The sequence below is a fragment of the Zea mays genome, chromosome 10 (genome assembly GCF_902167145.1).
Source record: "Zea mays cultivar B73 chromosome 10, Zm-B73-REFERENCE-NAM-5.0, whole genome shotgun sequence".
NCBI lineage: Eukaryota > Viridiplantae > Streptophyta > Magnoliopsida > Poales > Poaceae > Zea > Zea mays.
Window position 1 is genome coordinate 106,878,651 of NC_050105.1, and position 13,473 is coordinate 106,892,123.

The window sequence follows — 13,473 nt, forward strand, 5'->3', positions numbered from 1 at the left end:
CATGATCAAAGATATATGAATGAGCTATGTGTGCAATTTAACAAAAGAAGTTCCTAGAATCAAGAATATTTAGCTCATGCCTAAGTTTGTTAAAAGTTTGTTCATCAAGTGGCTTGGTAAAGATATCGGCTAATTGATCTTTAGTATTAATGTAAGAAATCTCGATATCTCCCTTTTGTTGGTGATCCCTTAAAAAGTGATACCGAATGGCTATGTGTTTAGTGCGGCTATGCTCAATGGGATTATCCGCCATGCGGATTGCACTCTCATTATCACATAGAAGAGGAACTTTGGTTAATTTGTAACCGTAGTCCCTAAGGGTTTGCCTCATCCAAAGTAGTTGCGCGCAACAATGTCCTGCGGCAATATACTCGGCTTTGGCGGTAGAAAGAGCTACGAAATTTTGCTTCTTTGAAGCCCAAGACACCAAGGATCTTCCCAAGAACTGGCAAGTCCCCGATGTGCTCTTTCTATTGATTTTACACCCCGCCCAATCGGCATCCGAATAACCAATTAAATCAAAAGTGGATCCCCTAGGATACCAAAGCCCAAACTTAGGAGTATAAACCAAATATTTCAAGATTCGTTTTACGGCTGTAAGGTGAGCTTCCTTAGGGTCGGCTTGGAATCTTGCACACATACATACGGAAAGCATAATATCTGGTCGAGATGCACATAAATATAGCAAAGAACCTATCATCGACCGATATACCTTTTGATCGACGGATATACCTCCCTCGTCGAGGTCGAGATGCCCATTGGTTCCCATGGGTGTCTTGATGGGGTTGGCATCCTTCATTCCAAACTTGCTTAGAATATCTTGAGGTGGCTCATTTGCTTGATCTTCTACTTCATCAACTTGAGCTTCATCCTTATTTTGTGTCGGTGGAGATGCTTGCGTGGAGGAGGATGGTTGATCTTGTGCATTTGGAGGCTCTTCGGATTCCTTAGGACACACATCCCCAATGGACATGTTCCTTAGCGCGATGCACGTAGCCTCTTCATCACCTATCTCATCAAGATCAACTTGCTCTACTTGAGAGCCGTTAGTCTCATCAAACACAACGTCACAAGAAACTTCAACTTGTCCAGAGGATTTGTTAAAGACTCTATATGCCCTTGTGTTTGAATCATATCCTAGTAAAAAGCCTTCTACAGTCTTAGGAGCAAATTTAGATTTTCTACCTCTTTTAATGAGAATAAAGCTTTTGCTACCAAAGACTCTAAAATATGAAATATTGGGCTTTTTACCGGTTAGGAGTTCGTATGATGTCTTCTTGAGGATTCGGTGTAGATATAACCGGTTGATGGCGTAGCAAGCGGTGTTAACCGCCTCGGCCCAAAACCGATCCGAAGTCTTGTACTCATCAAGCATGGTTCTTGCCATGTCCAATAGAGTTCTATTCTTCCTCTCCACTACACCATTTTGTTGTGGCGTGTAGGGAGAAGAGAACTCATGCTTGATGCCCTCCTCCTCAAGGAAGCCTTCAATTTGAGAGTTCTTGAACTCTGTCCCGTTGTCGCTTCTTATTTTCTTGATCCTTAAGTCGAACTCATTTTGAGCTCGTCTTAAGAATCCCTTTAAGGTTTCTTGGGTTTGAGATTTTTCCTGCAAAAAGAATACCCAAGTGAAGCGAGAATGATCATCCACTATTACAAGACAATACTTACTCCCGCCGATGCTTATGTAAGCAATCGGGCCGAATAGATCCATGTGGAGTAGCTCAAGCGGTCTGTCGGTCGTCATGATGTTCTTGTGTGGATGGTGGGCACCAACTTGCTTTCCTGCTTGGCATGCGCTACAAACCCTGTCTTTCTCAAAATGAACATTGGTTAGTCCTAAAATGTGCTCTCCCTTTATAAGCTTGTGAAGATTCTTCATCCCAACATGGGCTAGTCGGCGGTGCCAGAGCCAACCCATGTTAGTCTTAGCAATTAAGCAAGTGTCGAGTTCAGCTCTATCAAAATCTACCAAGTATAGCTGACCCTCCAACACTCCCTTAAATGCTATTGAATCATCACTTCTTCTAAAGACAGTGACACCTATATCAGTAAAAAGACAGTTGTAACCCATTTTGCACAATTGAGATACATAAAGCAAATTGTAATCTAATGAATCTACAAGAAAAACATTTGAAATGGAATGGTCAGGAGATATAGCTATTTTACCAAGACCTTTGACCAAACCTTGATTTCCATCCCCGAATGTGATAGCTCGTTGGGGATCCCGGTTTTTCTCATAGGAGGAGAACATCTTCTTCTCCCCTGCCATGTGGTTTGTGCACCCGCTGTCGATGATCCAACTTGAGCCCCCGGATGCATAAACCTACAAAACAAGTTTAGTTCTTGACTTTAGGTACCCAAACGGTTTTGGGTCCTTTGGCATTAGAAACAAGAACTTTGGGTACCCAAACACAAGTCTTGGAGCCCTTGTGTTTGCCCCCAACAAACTTGGCAACTACCTTGCCGGATTTGTTAGTTAAAACATATGATGCATCAAAAGTTTTGAATGAAATGTTATGATCATTTGATCCACTAGGAGTTTTCTTTTTAGGCAACTTAGCACGGGTTGGTTGCCTAGAACTAGATGTCTCACCCTTATACATAAAAGCATGATTTGGGCCAGAGTGAGACTTCCTAGAGTGAATTCTCCTAATCTTGCTCTCGGGATAACCGGCAGGGTACAAAATGTAACCCTCGTTATCCTGAGGCATGGGAGCCTTGCCCTTAACAAAATTAGACAATCTTTTAGGAGGGTCATTAAGTTTGACATTGTCTCCCCTTTGGAAGCCAATGCCATCCTTGATGCGAGGGCGTCTCCCATTATAAAGCATACTACGAGCAAATTTAAATTTTTCATTCTCTAAGTTATGCTCGGCAATTTTAGCATCTAATTTTGCTATATGATCATGAATAGCATTAATATCAACATCTCTACATCTAGTACAAATAGATACATGCTCAACGATAGATGTAGAGGGTTTGCAAGATTTTAATTCTACAACCTTAGCATGTAATATATCGTTTTCACTTCTAAGGTTAGAAATAGTAACATTGCAAACATCAAAATCTTTAGCCTTAGCAAGCAATTTTTCATTTTCAATCCTAAGGCTAGCAAGAGAAACATTCAACTCATCAATCCTAACAAGTAAATCAACATTATCATCTCTAGGATTGGAAGTTGAAACATTACAAACATGAGAATCAACCTTAGCAATTAATTTGGCATTTTCATTTCTAAGGTTGGTGATAGTGTCATGGCATGTACTTAGCTCACTAGATAATTTTTCACATTTTTCTACCTCTAGGGCATAAGCATTCTTAACCTTAACATGCTTTTTATTTTCCTTGATTAGGAAGTCCTCTTGGGAGTCCAAGAGATCATCCTTTTCATGGATGGCACTAATTATCTCATTTTGTTTTTCCTTTTGTTCCATGTTAAGGTTGGTAAAAAGGGTACGCAAATTATCTTCCTCATTACTAGCATTATCATCACTAGAAGATTCATATTTAGTGGAGGATTTTGATTTAACCTTCTTCCTTTTGCCATCCTTTGCCATGAGACACTTGTGGCCGATGTTGGGGAAGAGAAGTCCCTTGGTGACGGCGATGTTGGCGGCGTTCTCGTCGTCGGAGGAGTCGCTAGAGCTTTCGTCGGAGTCCCACTCCCGACAAACATGGGCATCGCCGCCCCTCTTCTTGTAGTATTTCTTCTTCTCCTTTCTTCTCCCTTTCTTGTCGTCGCCCCTGTCACTGTCACTAGATATAGGACATTTTGCAATAAAATGACCGGTCTTACCACATTTGTAACACACTTTCTTGGAGCGAGGTTTGTAGTCCTTCCCCCTCCTTTGTTTGAGGATTTGGCGGAAGCTCTTGATGACGAGCGCCATTTCCTCATTGTCGAGCTTTGAGGCGTTGATTGGTTGTCTACTCGGTGTAGACTCCTCCTTCTTCTCCTCCGTCGCCTTAAATGCGACCGGTTGTGCCGCGGATGTGGAGGGATCATCTAGCTCGTTGATCTTCTTCGAGCCCTTGATCATATACTCAAAGCTCACAAAATTCCCGATTACTTCCTCGGGAGTCATTAGTGTATATCTTGGATTACCACGAATTAATTGTACTTGAGTAGGGTTAAGGAAAATAAGTGATCTTAGAATAACCTTAACCACCTCGTGGTCATCCCATTTCTTGCTCCCGAGGTTGCGCACTTGATTCACCAAGGTTTTGAGCCGGTTGTACCTATCTTGTGGCTCCTCCCCTTGGCGAAGACGGAAGCGACCGAGCTCCCCCTCGATCGTTTCCCGCTTGGTGATCTTGGTGAGTTCATCACCCTCGTGCGCGGTCTTGAGTAAGTCCCAAATCTCCTTCGCACTCTTCAACCCTTGCACCTTGTTATATTCCTCTCTACTTAGAGAGGCAAGGAGTATGGTTGTGGCTTGGGAGTTGAAGTGCTCGATTTGGGCCACCTCATCCTCATCATAGTCTTCATCCCCTACGGATGGTACTTGTGCACCAAACTCAACAACATCCCATATACTTTTGTGGAGTGAGGTTAGATGAAATCGCATTAAATCACTCCACCTAGCGTAATCTTCACCATCAAATGTTGGTGGTTTGCCTAATGGGACGGAAAGCAAAGGTGTATGTTTAGAAATGCGAGGGTAGCGTAGGGGAATCTTACTATACTTCTTGCGCTCTTGGCGCTTAGAAGTGACGGACGCCGCGTCGGAGCCGGAGGAGGATGTCGATGAAGAATCGGTCTCGTAGTAGACCACCTTCCTCATCCTCTTTTTCTTGTCCCCACTCCGATGCGGCTTGTGAGAAGAGGATTTCTTCTTCTCTTTGTTGTGTGAAGAAGATTTCTTCTCCTTCCCTTTGGAGGAGCCTTTCTTCTCCTCCTTTCTCTTGGTGCGGGACTCTTCCGATGAAGTGCTCCCGTGGCTTGTAGTGGGCATTTCGCCGGTCTCCATCTCCTTCTTGGCGTGATCTCCCGACATCACTTCGAGCGGTTAGGCTCTAATGAAGCACCGAACTTTGATACCAATTGAAAGTCGCCTAGAGGGGGGGTGAATAGGGCGAAACTGAAATTCTCAAAAATAATCACAACTACAAGCCGGGTTAGCGTTAGTAATATAATCAAGTCCGCGAGAGAGGGTGCAAAAACAAATCGCAAGCAAATAAGAGGTGTGACACGCGGATTTGTTTTACCGAGGTTCGGTTCTCGCAAACCTACTCCCCGTTGAGGTGATCACAAAGACCGGGTCTCTTTCAACCCTTTCCCTCTCTCAAACGGTCCCTCGGACCGAGTGAGCTTTCTCTTCTCAATCACTTGGAACACAAAGTTCCTACAAGGACCACCACAAGATTGGTGTCTCTTGCCTCAATTACAAGTGAGTATGATCGCAATAAAGAATCAAGAAGGAAGAAAGCAATCCAAGCGCAAGAGCTCGAAAGAACACAAGCAAATCTCTCTCTCTAAACACTAGGGCGTTGTGTGGAATTTGGGAGAGGATTTGATCTCTTGAGTGTGTCTAGAATTGAATGCCTAGCTCTTGTAAGTGGTTGGAAGTGTGAAAACTTGGATCCAATGAATGGTGGGTGGTTGGGGGTATTTATAGCCCCAACCACCAAACTAGCCGTTTGGTGGGGCTGTCTGTCGTATGGTGCACCGGACAGTCCGGTGCACACCGGACATGTCCGGTGCGCCAGCCACGTCACCAAAGCCATTGGTATTCGACCGTTGGAGCACTGTCTTCTGGGCCCGCCTGGATGTCCGGTGGCGCACCGGACATGTACTGTAGAGTGTCCGGTGCGCCACTACGCGCGTGCCTGACTTCTGCGCGCTCTGGCGCGCATTAATTTCTGTTGCAGGTGACCGTTGGCGCGAAGTAGCCGTTGCTCCGGAGTTACACCGGACAGTCCGGTGAATTATAGCGGACTAGCCGTCACAAATTCCCGAAGCTGGCGAGTTCCTGAGGCCGCTCTTCCTTGGAGCACCGGACACTGTCCGGTGAATTATAGCGGAGCGCCTCTGGATTTTCCCGAAGGTGACGAGTTTGACTTGGAGTCCTCTGGTGCACCGGACACTGTCCGGTGGTGCACCGGACACTGTCCGGTGTACACCAGACAGTCCGGTGCGCCAGACCAGAGGTGCCTTCGGTTGACCCTTTGCTCTTTTGTTGAACCCAATACTTGGTTTTTTTTATTGGCTAAGTGTGAACCTTTGGCACCTGTATAACTTATACACTAGATCAAACTAGTTAGTCCAATTATTTGTGTTGAGCAATTCAACCACCAAAATCATTTAGGAAATAGGTGTAAGCCTAATTCCCTTTCAGGCAGCAAGACAATGAATATGGCTGGTGGATGGGGTATAAATAGCCCAACCACCCCCAAACTAGTTGTTACTATGTGTTCTACGCATGCGCCACCGATGCGCCATCGGTGCGATCCCAACGACTAGTTCTGACAACTAGCCGTTGCTCAAAGTTACACCAAACACAACACAGTAACTGTCTGGTGCACACCGGACAGTCCGGTGCCTCTATAAAAATCGGCTAGTGCCAAGTGCTTGCTCTCGGGTTTTGGTCTGCTCTCGAACGCTCTCTGGCCGGTTGCCAAGGGCACCACTAGACAGTCCGGTGCCTCCAAGGCAGCAACACTCTATTTTTGCTTGGGTTTTTCTAAACCAATTTTGATTCCAACTTGTGAGTGAGATCTTGAGTGACACCTAGCACTAGTTTTGAGTGTGAACATGGACCGACACTACATTAGTTATCTCTTGGTCAAACTATTCACCCACAACCCCTCTTTATAGTATGGCTAAAGTAAAAATAAAAGTCCTAACTCTATACCAAGTGTCCCACAACTCCTTCGACACTTAGGATATGAAGACTTTCATCTTTTGATTTTCCTTTTTCAGTCGTCGCTTCAAGTTCTCATCTGAGGGATTGTTTTCACCCGTTGGAGCGCAACTTCCTGAATTGTGACCTAACTTACCATTTGCTCTACAAAACAGACGTTAGTCATAAATAATCTTGCGTTGTCATTAATCACTAAAATCAACTAGGGGCCTAGATGCTTTCAATCTCCCCATTTTTGGTGATTGATGACAACCCTACAAGAGTGTGAAAGAGTTTTGTTTAATTTCTGTCAACATTTGAAGATTGTTAGTGGTATTCAACTAGTTTACAAAAGATAGTCATATGTAGGATATCTCTACTACTCTATAAGGGTACAGTGTAGGCGTCCACCACTTGCTTCACCATGGCTCCGCTTGCCCCCGCGCCACGAAGCCCCCCTCCTACGCGTAGGGATGGCAATCGGGTGGGTAGTACACGGATATATAGTTCGCGAATCCATACCCGCGAGCCAAAACTCAACCCATACCCGTATCCATAAACGTTCGTGGGTATGGATCTGTATCCATACCCGTACTCGCCGGGTATCCGCTATCCAGTGCATACCCGTTACCCGCCCACCCACTACAATTTTAGCATTAAACACTAAACAACAAATTTATTACATTTCAAAATAATTATCATTCCAATAGCATTAAATGATAATTTCAGCATCAAACTACATGTTATGGATAAAAAATGAAAAATAAGAATTTATGATAATATATAAATCCGGACGGCCCACATGTTAGATATCCATTAGGTAACGGGTATGGATACTGGATATCCATACCCGCGAAAAAAATATCCACGGATACCTTATTATATCCATAACCGTACCCACGGAGATCAAATTCCACCATACCCATATCCAATGGATAATTATCCGCGGTTATTTACCCATATCCGTACCCATTGCCATCCCTACCTACGCGCCCTGTCCGAAAGGCATCGACCCCACGCCCGTCCTACTCGTGATGCCCCCTAGCCGCACCCCAACAAACGTTGCAAATGCCTCGCTCACGGTGCCCCACAGCCGCGCGATGCCCGCCCCCAGTCCCGCCCCGACAGATCGTGTTCGTCCTCTAGATCGCTGAGACGAGTAGACGACCGTCGTCTCCTCCCCGCCCCGCTCGCGCAAAGCCCGAGCCCTCCCACCCGATATCGCAACAGAGGTCCGCCCCGCCCCTCTGTTTAATCCCGCGTGACATGCATCAGATGCAGATGCAACACCGCCACGACGTCGAACGGCGATAGTGAGATGTCCCACGCCACCTCCTCCTCTGCGCTCCCCGTTCCCCAGGTCGCGCGCACCTGCTCCCGCACCGGAGAACCCACCGCACGTTGGCCTCGTCCCGAGATGTCGGCGACGCTGTGCTTCATGGGGGTTGCGAGGGAGTCTCTGTCTCTGGACGCGCCCGTCGCCGCCCCCAAGCTCGGGAGGGAGCGGCGCTCGGCCCTCGCGAGCGCGAACTCGGGGCCACAATGCTGGAGGTGGAGGAGGGGCCTGGCGATGCGCTGCCAGACGGGGTCCACCGCAGCGCCCTTCCTCAGGACGGAGGAGGCCCCCGCGGCCGCGTCGGGGGCAAGGAATGCCCAGGCGGGGTTCACCATCGTCATGAAGTTCGATGGCTCGTCGCTCGCTTCAGTCGAGCGGATGCGGGAGGTGGCCGGCCTCATCCTTAGTGCAGGGGAAAGGACACGCCTTCCTCTCGACCGCACGGAAGGGAAGATTCATACCACAGCCGACAGAGTCAGGCGCAAGATGGCTATCACAGAACCGATATAGAGATTGATGTGTTTGCCGTGCGCTCCGGCAGCAGCGATTCCGACAGGCCCCACGGCGGTCGCAACCCAGCCAGCGGCGAGAACCCTGGGACAAGGACAATTACTAGCGTCGGCGCTACAGCAAGCGGATCAGGCCAAGAGGACCTGCTTGTGGCCACCAATATTACAGAGGCGTGTAAGAGTGAATCCAGTCTCGCTGCTCCGCCATCGAAGCCGTCTGTATCTTTTTGTTTTGTTTTGGTCGGAGTTTATTTGCTCTAGAGAGACCAGTCACCTGGTATGGAACATCTACTAATTTCAGAGAATTTTGCATGTTCGTCTCGGTGTGTCGTTACACAATTTGCGGATGTTGCAACGACACTGAATCCTGCGTAGAGGTGACGGGCGGCGAAGAAGCTAGCCAAGCTGTGAAAACGGACACGGACATATGGTAGGTTATCCTGTATCCTTTTCAATCGAATGTAGGATTGGATACACATAATTATAAATCGATTGTTTCAGGTATGTTGTTGTTTGCTCCACTCTGCTCTTGGAACGCCTCAGCTGTTCCTCTTGCTCTATCATGAATGCTTCTGTTAGCCATACAACGTGAGCTCAGGGATATCTTTTTCCGAAACAGTGCAAAACCCAATTAGTTAAATGATATTTTTAGTGGAAATGTAGATACTAGATTTTACTAGGACTACGAACTCGGCTCTCAGTCCATTTCTGTATAACATTAATTGGATACTCATTCTGTTCACAGACTCTTCAAGAGTAAGAGAGCTCTCATGATTTCGTTCATCATGGCTTGTTGATGCTAAGAGAGCACTATGCAAATCTTGGCACTTCACCTGTTCTCACATTGCCTCCTTCTGTTGACAATCACAGATGCCCACTAGAAAATAGTAATCCTCTTGGATCATCTTAGTCAGCTATTTGGCAATCAAACAGGTGCATATATCTGGCAGTGGGTTTGAACAAGTCTATCCTATGTCTTATGAAATCGTAGTTTTGGGGCAAAACTTGAAGCTGTACTGTACTGTTCATCACTCCATCGTCTCAATACACACGAGACCAGAATCCAGGAATGGGCTGCAGACTTGCGTGTTACTTTATTTAGTAGTTTAGGACTTCTGATGTTGGTTTCTAGGGGATTATGTAATAGGGTTGTTTGCTCTATTCTAAGAATTTTAATCTGCATGACCCAACAATCACCCTAGAAATTAGTGATTCGGGACAGTTTTGAGGTTCTCGATATTTGGCCTACTTGCCAATTAATTTATTTTTCTTGTGGTCCTTGTAGGGGTTTGTGCTAGAGGATGCTAAAGGTCTATCACTTAATGGGGACCTCAATGTGCATCCAGTGATTGCAAGGTCTTTTCCCCTACACACCCAATCTTTTTGGTAAGATGGTGAAATGGATTTGCCCACTTTAAGATTGAGCATACTGAGGTGTATGTGTGTATTTATGTTTGTGTTTACCTCTTAATTTTTGTCCTATATATAATTATTTTTTTGCATGATAACTGGGAATTGTATGTTGTGTCACGACCATCCAACAGTTTATGAACTATACTCATCAAGTCTTGGTGGTGCTCCTAATGCAAATGGGGATTCAATGACAACACGAGTAGCTGTTGATCACCATATGCATCAAGATTTTCAACCAACAAGTAAAAGTTCAGACATGTCTTTCAGTCACATTATTGCTCTGGTATACATTCTGCTTTATTAATGATCTTTCAAAACAATTTAGATTAAAGCATTTAACTTTGGCACAACTACATAATCAGCCAAAATATGAAGCTTAGTTTCTCACGATAAAGACCTTGGTAGGATGTCAAGGAGCACCCTGTCGTCATCTATATGAAGGGTTATCCTGATGCTCCTAGGTGTGGGTTCATTGCATTAGGAGTGAAGGTCGTCCATCAATATGGTAATTTGTCTATAAGTGCGGCTTATTTCAAATGCAAGTTACGGTGGTATCGTCTTCAAGCACACCTCTTCAAGCAGCAGTTGCCGATGTTCAAAAGGTATCGTAGTTTAACACACAAGTTACTGTGGTTTGTCAAAAAAAAGAACAATAGCACATCTTGCTGTTATCATACCACTTTAATTTGTTGAAAGGAAAAGGTTCCAAATAGAAGGCGAATGTTGAGTTGTAACTCATTTGTATTTTTTCGGTGCTTGGTGGGGAAGTAAAATACTCTGTAAGGAAAATGGACCCCGGGCCTTTTGGTTAATTGAGTTTTGGTGTTTGATGAACAACACAATCCGTGAACTAATAAGGTTTCTAGTGTTTGTGTTTGTAGTTCACAGGATGCGAAGAGGATTGGACCAAGGCAATGAGGATGCAACACCTCAAATGAAGACATAAAAAGATGCATAGAAGTCCAAGACTCAAGAACAAAAGAAGCCCATAGAAATCAGCAAAGAAACCTGAGAAGAGGGCTGTCAGCCAGCGCCTGGTGGCGCACCGGACAGTGCACAGTACCTGTCCGGTGTGCACCGGACTGTCCGGTGGGACAACCGGACGGTCTGCGCAGAGAAGCCGCAGGCAGGCGCTCTCGGGCTGTAGCACCGGACTGTCCGGTGTGCACCGGACTGTCCGGTGTGCCAACGGGCAGACGGCAACGGTCGAATCCAACGGTCGGATCCAACGGTCGACTGCTACAGACGCCAACGGTCGGCTGACATAGGCGCACCGGACATCTACTGTTCAGTGTCCGGTGGTGCACCGGACTGTCCGGTGCACCCGACGACAGAAAGCTGCTGCTTTCTGTCCAACGGCTAGTTGAGGGTGTGGAGGCTATAAATAACACCCCAACCGGCCATTCTCTAGTGTGAGAGCCCAAGCAACATTCCAATACACATAGTGCATATTTCCAAGTGCTCAAACACCCAAGTGCTTAATAGAATCACTCGGTGATTAGCGTAGGTGCTTTGCGAAGTGCTTAGGTTAGTTAGACCGCTTTAGCGCTTGCTCTAGGTGAATCCTAGTTAGTTGAGTGAGTTTAGATAAACCTCACAACCCCTCGGCTCTTGCGCGAGCCGTTGTAATTGTACCGAGTGGGGCGAGAGTCTTGCGAGACCGTGACAACCGTGTTTGTGTCACGGCCGCCACCGTGTACCGGAGGGAACGAGGCCCGCGGCGTTTCGGCCGGAAGCTCGATAGTGGAGACGGCGGGGAGCGTCCGAGAGGAGCCGGAAGCGGAGCACCACTTGCGCGTGGAGAAGGCCCGCGGCTCTCTACGGAGTTACTCGACCGAGGTGCTTGGCCCTCGCGTGGGCTTCCCTTTGCGTAGGGGCACCAACGAGGATTAGTCGGGACCTTGCGCGGTTCCGGATACCTCGGTAAAAATACCGGCGTCATCCACGAGAGTTTGCTTCTCTACTTAGCTCTTTACATTCCGCATTTATATTAAGCATTTAAGTTTCAATCTTGTTGTCATACTTATTTAGTGTAGATTGAAACTTAGCCTTTGCGGTAGAGATAGCAACACTTAGACAAAACCAAGTTTGCACATTCTATTTTTGATTCTTGCATAGATTTTGCTCTAGGGATTTAATTGTGGCCAAGTTTAGTAAAAGTTTTAGAAGTCCTAATTCACCCCCCCCTCTTAGGCGTCACCCGTTTCCTTCAATTGGTATCAGAGCCAGGTTTGGCTCATTTGAAACATTTTAGCTTCACCGCTAAAAGAGCCGACACTTTTTAGAGGAAGGGATGGATACCCATAGGCCACCTCACTTCGACGGCACTAACTTCCCATATTATAGTGCTAGAATGGCTTGTTACCTAGAGGCAGTTGATCTAGGTGTTTGGAGAGTCACTCGTGACGGGATGAAACCCCTCAAGAATCCCGAGAAACCCACCACGAGTGAGGAAAAAGAAATTCATTTAAATGCTAGAGCCAAAAATTGCTTGTATGAATCTCTTAGCATGGATATTTTTAATCAAGTATTTACCTTGAAAACTGCTAATGAGATTTGGCTAAAATTGCATGAGCTCCATGACGGCACATCCAATGTCCGTGAGCAAAAACATTGCCTAGTCTTAAATGAGTACAATTCTTTTGCTATGAAAGATGATGAGCTTGTTAGAGACATGTATTCTCGTTTGAATCTAATAATCAATGAGCTCAACTCTATTGGCATTAATAAGCTAGGAGATGCGGACATTGTGAGGAAGATTATCTCCCTGCTACCACAACAAAGATATGGGAGCATCATCACCATCCTTCACAACATGGAGGACTTGAGCAACATGACCCCGACCATTGTGATTGGGAAAATCGCGGCCTTTGAGATGTCGCGAAAAATGAGTCGGGGAGAGGAGCCAACTTCCTCAAAGCCATATGCTTTTGCATGTGATGAAAGGAAGGGCAAAAAGAAGGCTCCCACTCCAAGTTCCTCAAGCGAAGAAGAGGAAGAAGAAGAAGAAAGTGATGATGATGAAGATAATCAACCATGCACATCATCCTCCGAGGACGAAGAAACAATCCGACGCATCGGAAAGGTAATGAGGATGATCCGCAAGATTAATCTAATGGGTGTGCCCCTGCAGGTCGAGGATCTTCTCTTTAACATTGACAGGAAAAAGCAAAGGAAGAGAGGATGCTTCGCATGTGGGGAGAAGGGCCACTTCAGGGACAACTGTCCAAATATGGCCAAACCCAAAAAGGAGAGGAGCAAAGGCAAGGCGCTCACAAGTGTTAGAACTTGGGATGACTCTTCAAGTGAAGATGAATCTCCAAGGACGCGCAGCCACCGGTCCTCGTCACGATCATCACGGACATCACAC

At 46.1% G+C, this 13,473-nt stretch overlaps 1 pseudogene across 2 annotated transcripts; it reads left to right on the forward strand.

The window, feature by feature from the left end:
* The first annotated feature begins 7,951 nt into the window (after positions 1-7,951).
* LOC100275991 (uncharacterized) lies at positions 7,952-10,850 on the forward strand (annotated as a pseudogene). Of its 2 annotated transcripts, XR_004853258.1 has the most exons (4): positions 8,069-9,120; positions 9,976-10,076; positions 10,235-10,345; positions 10,429-10,850. The product of XR_004853258.1 is annotated as an uncharacterized protein, transcript variant X2 (transcript). The 2 variants fall into 2 exon arrangements; XR_004549296.2 differs by having other exon boundaries at positions 7,952-9,120; positions 9,976-10,386; positions 10,509-10,850.
* The last annotated feature ends 2,623 nt before the right edge of the window (positions 10,851-13,473 follow it).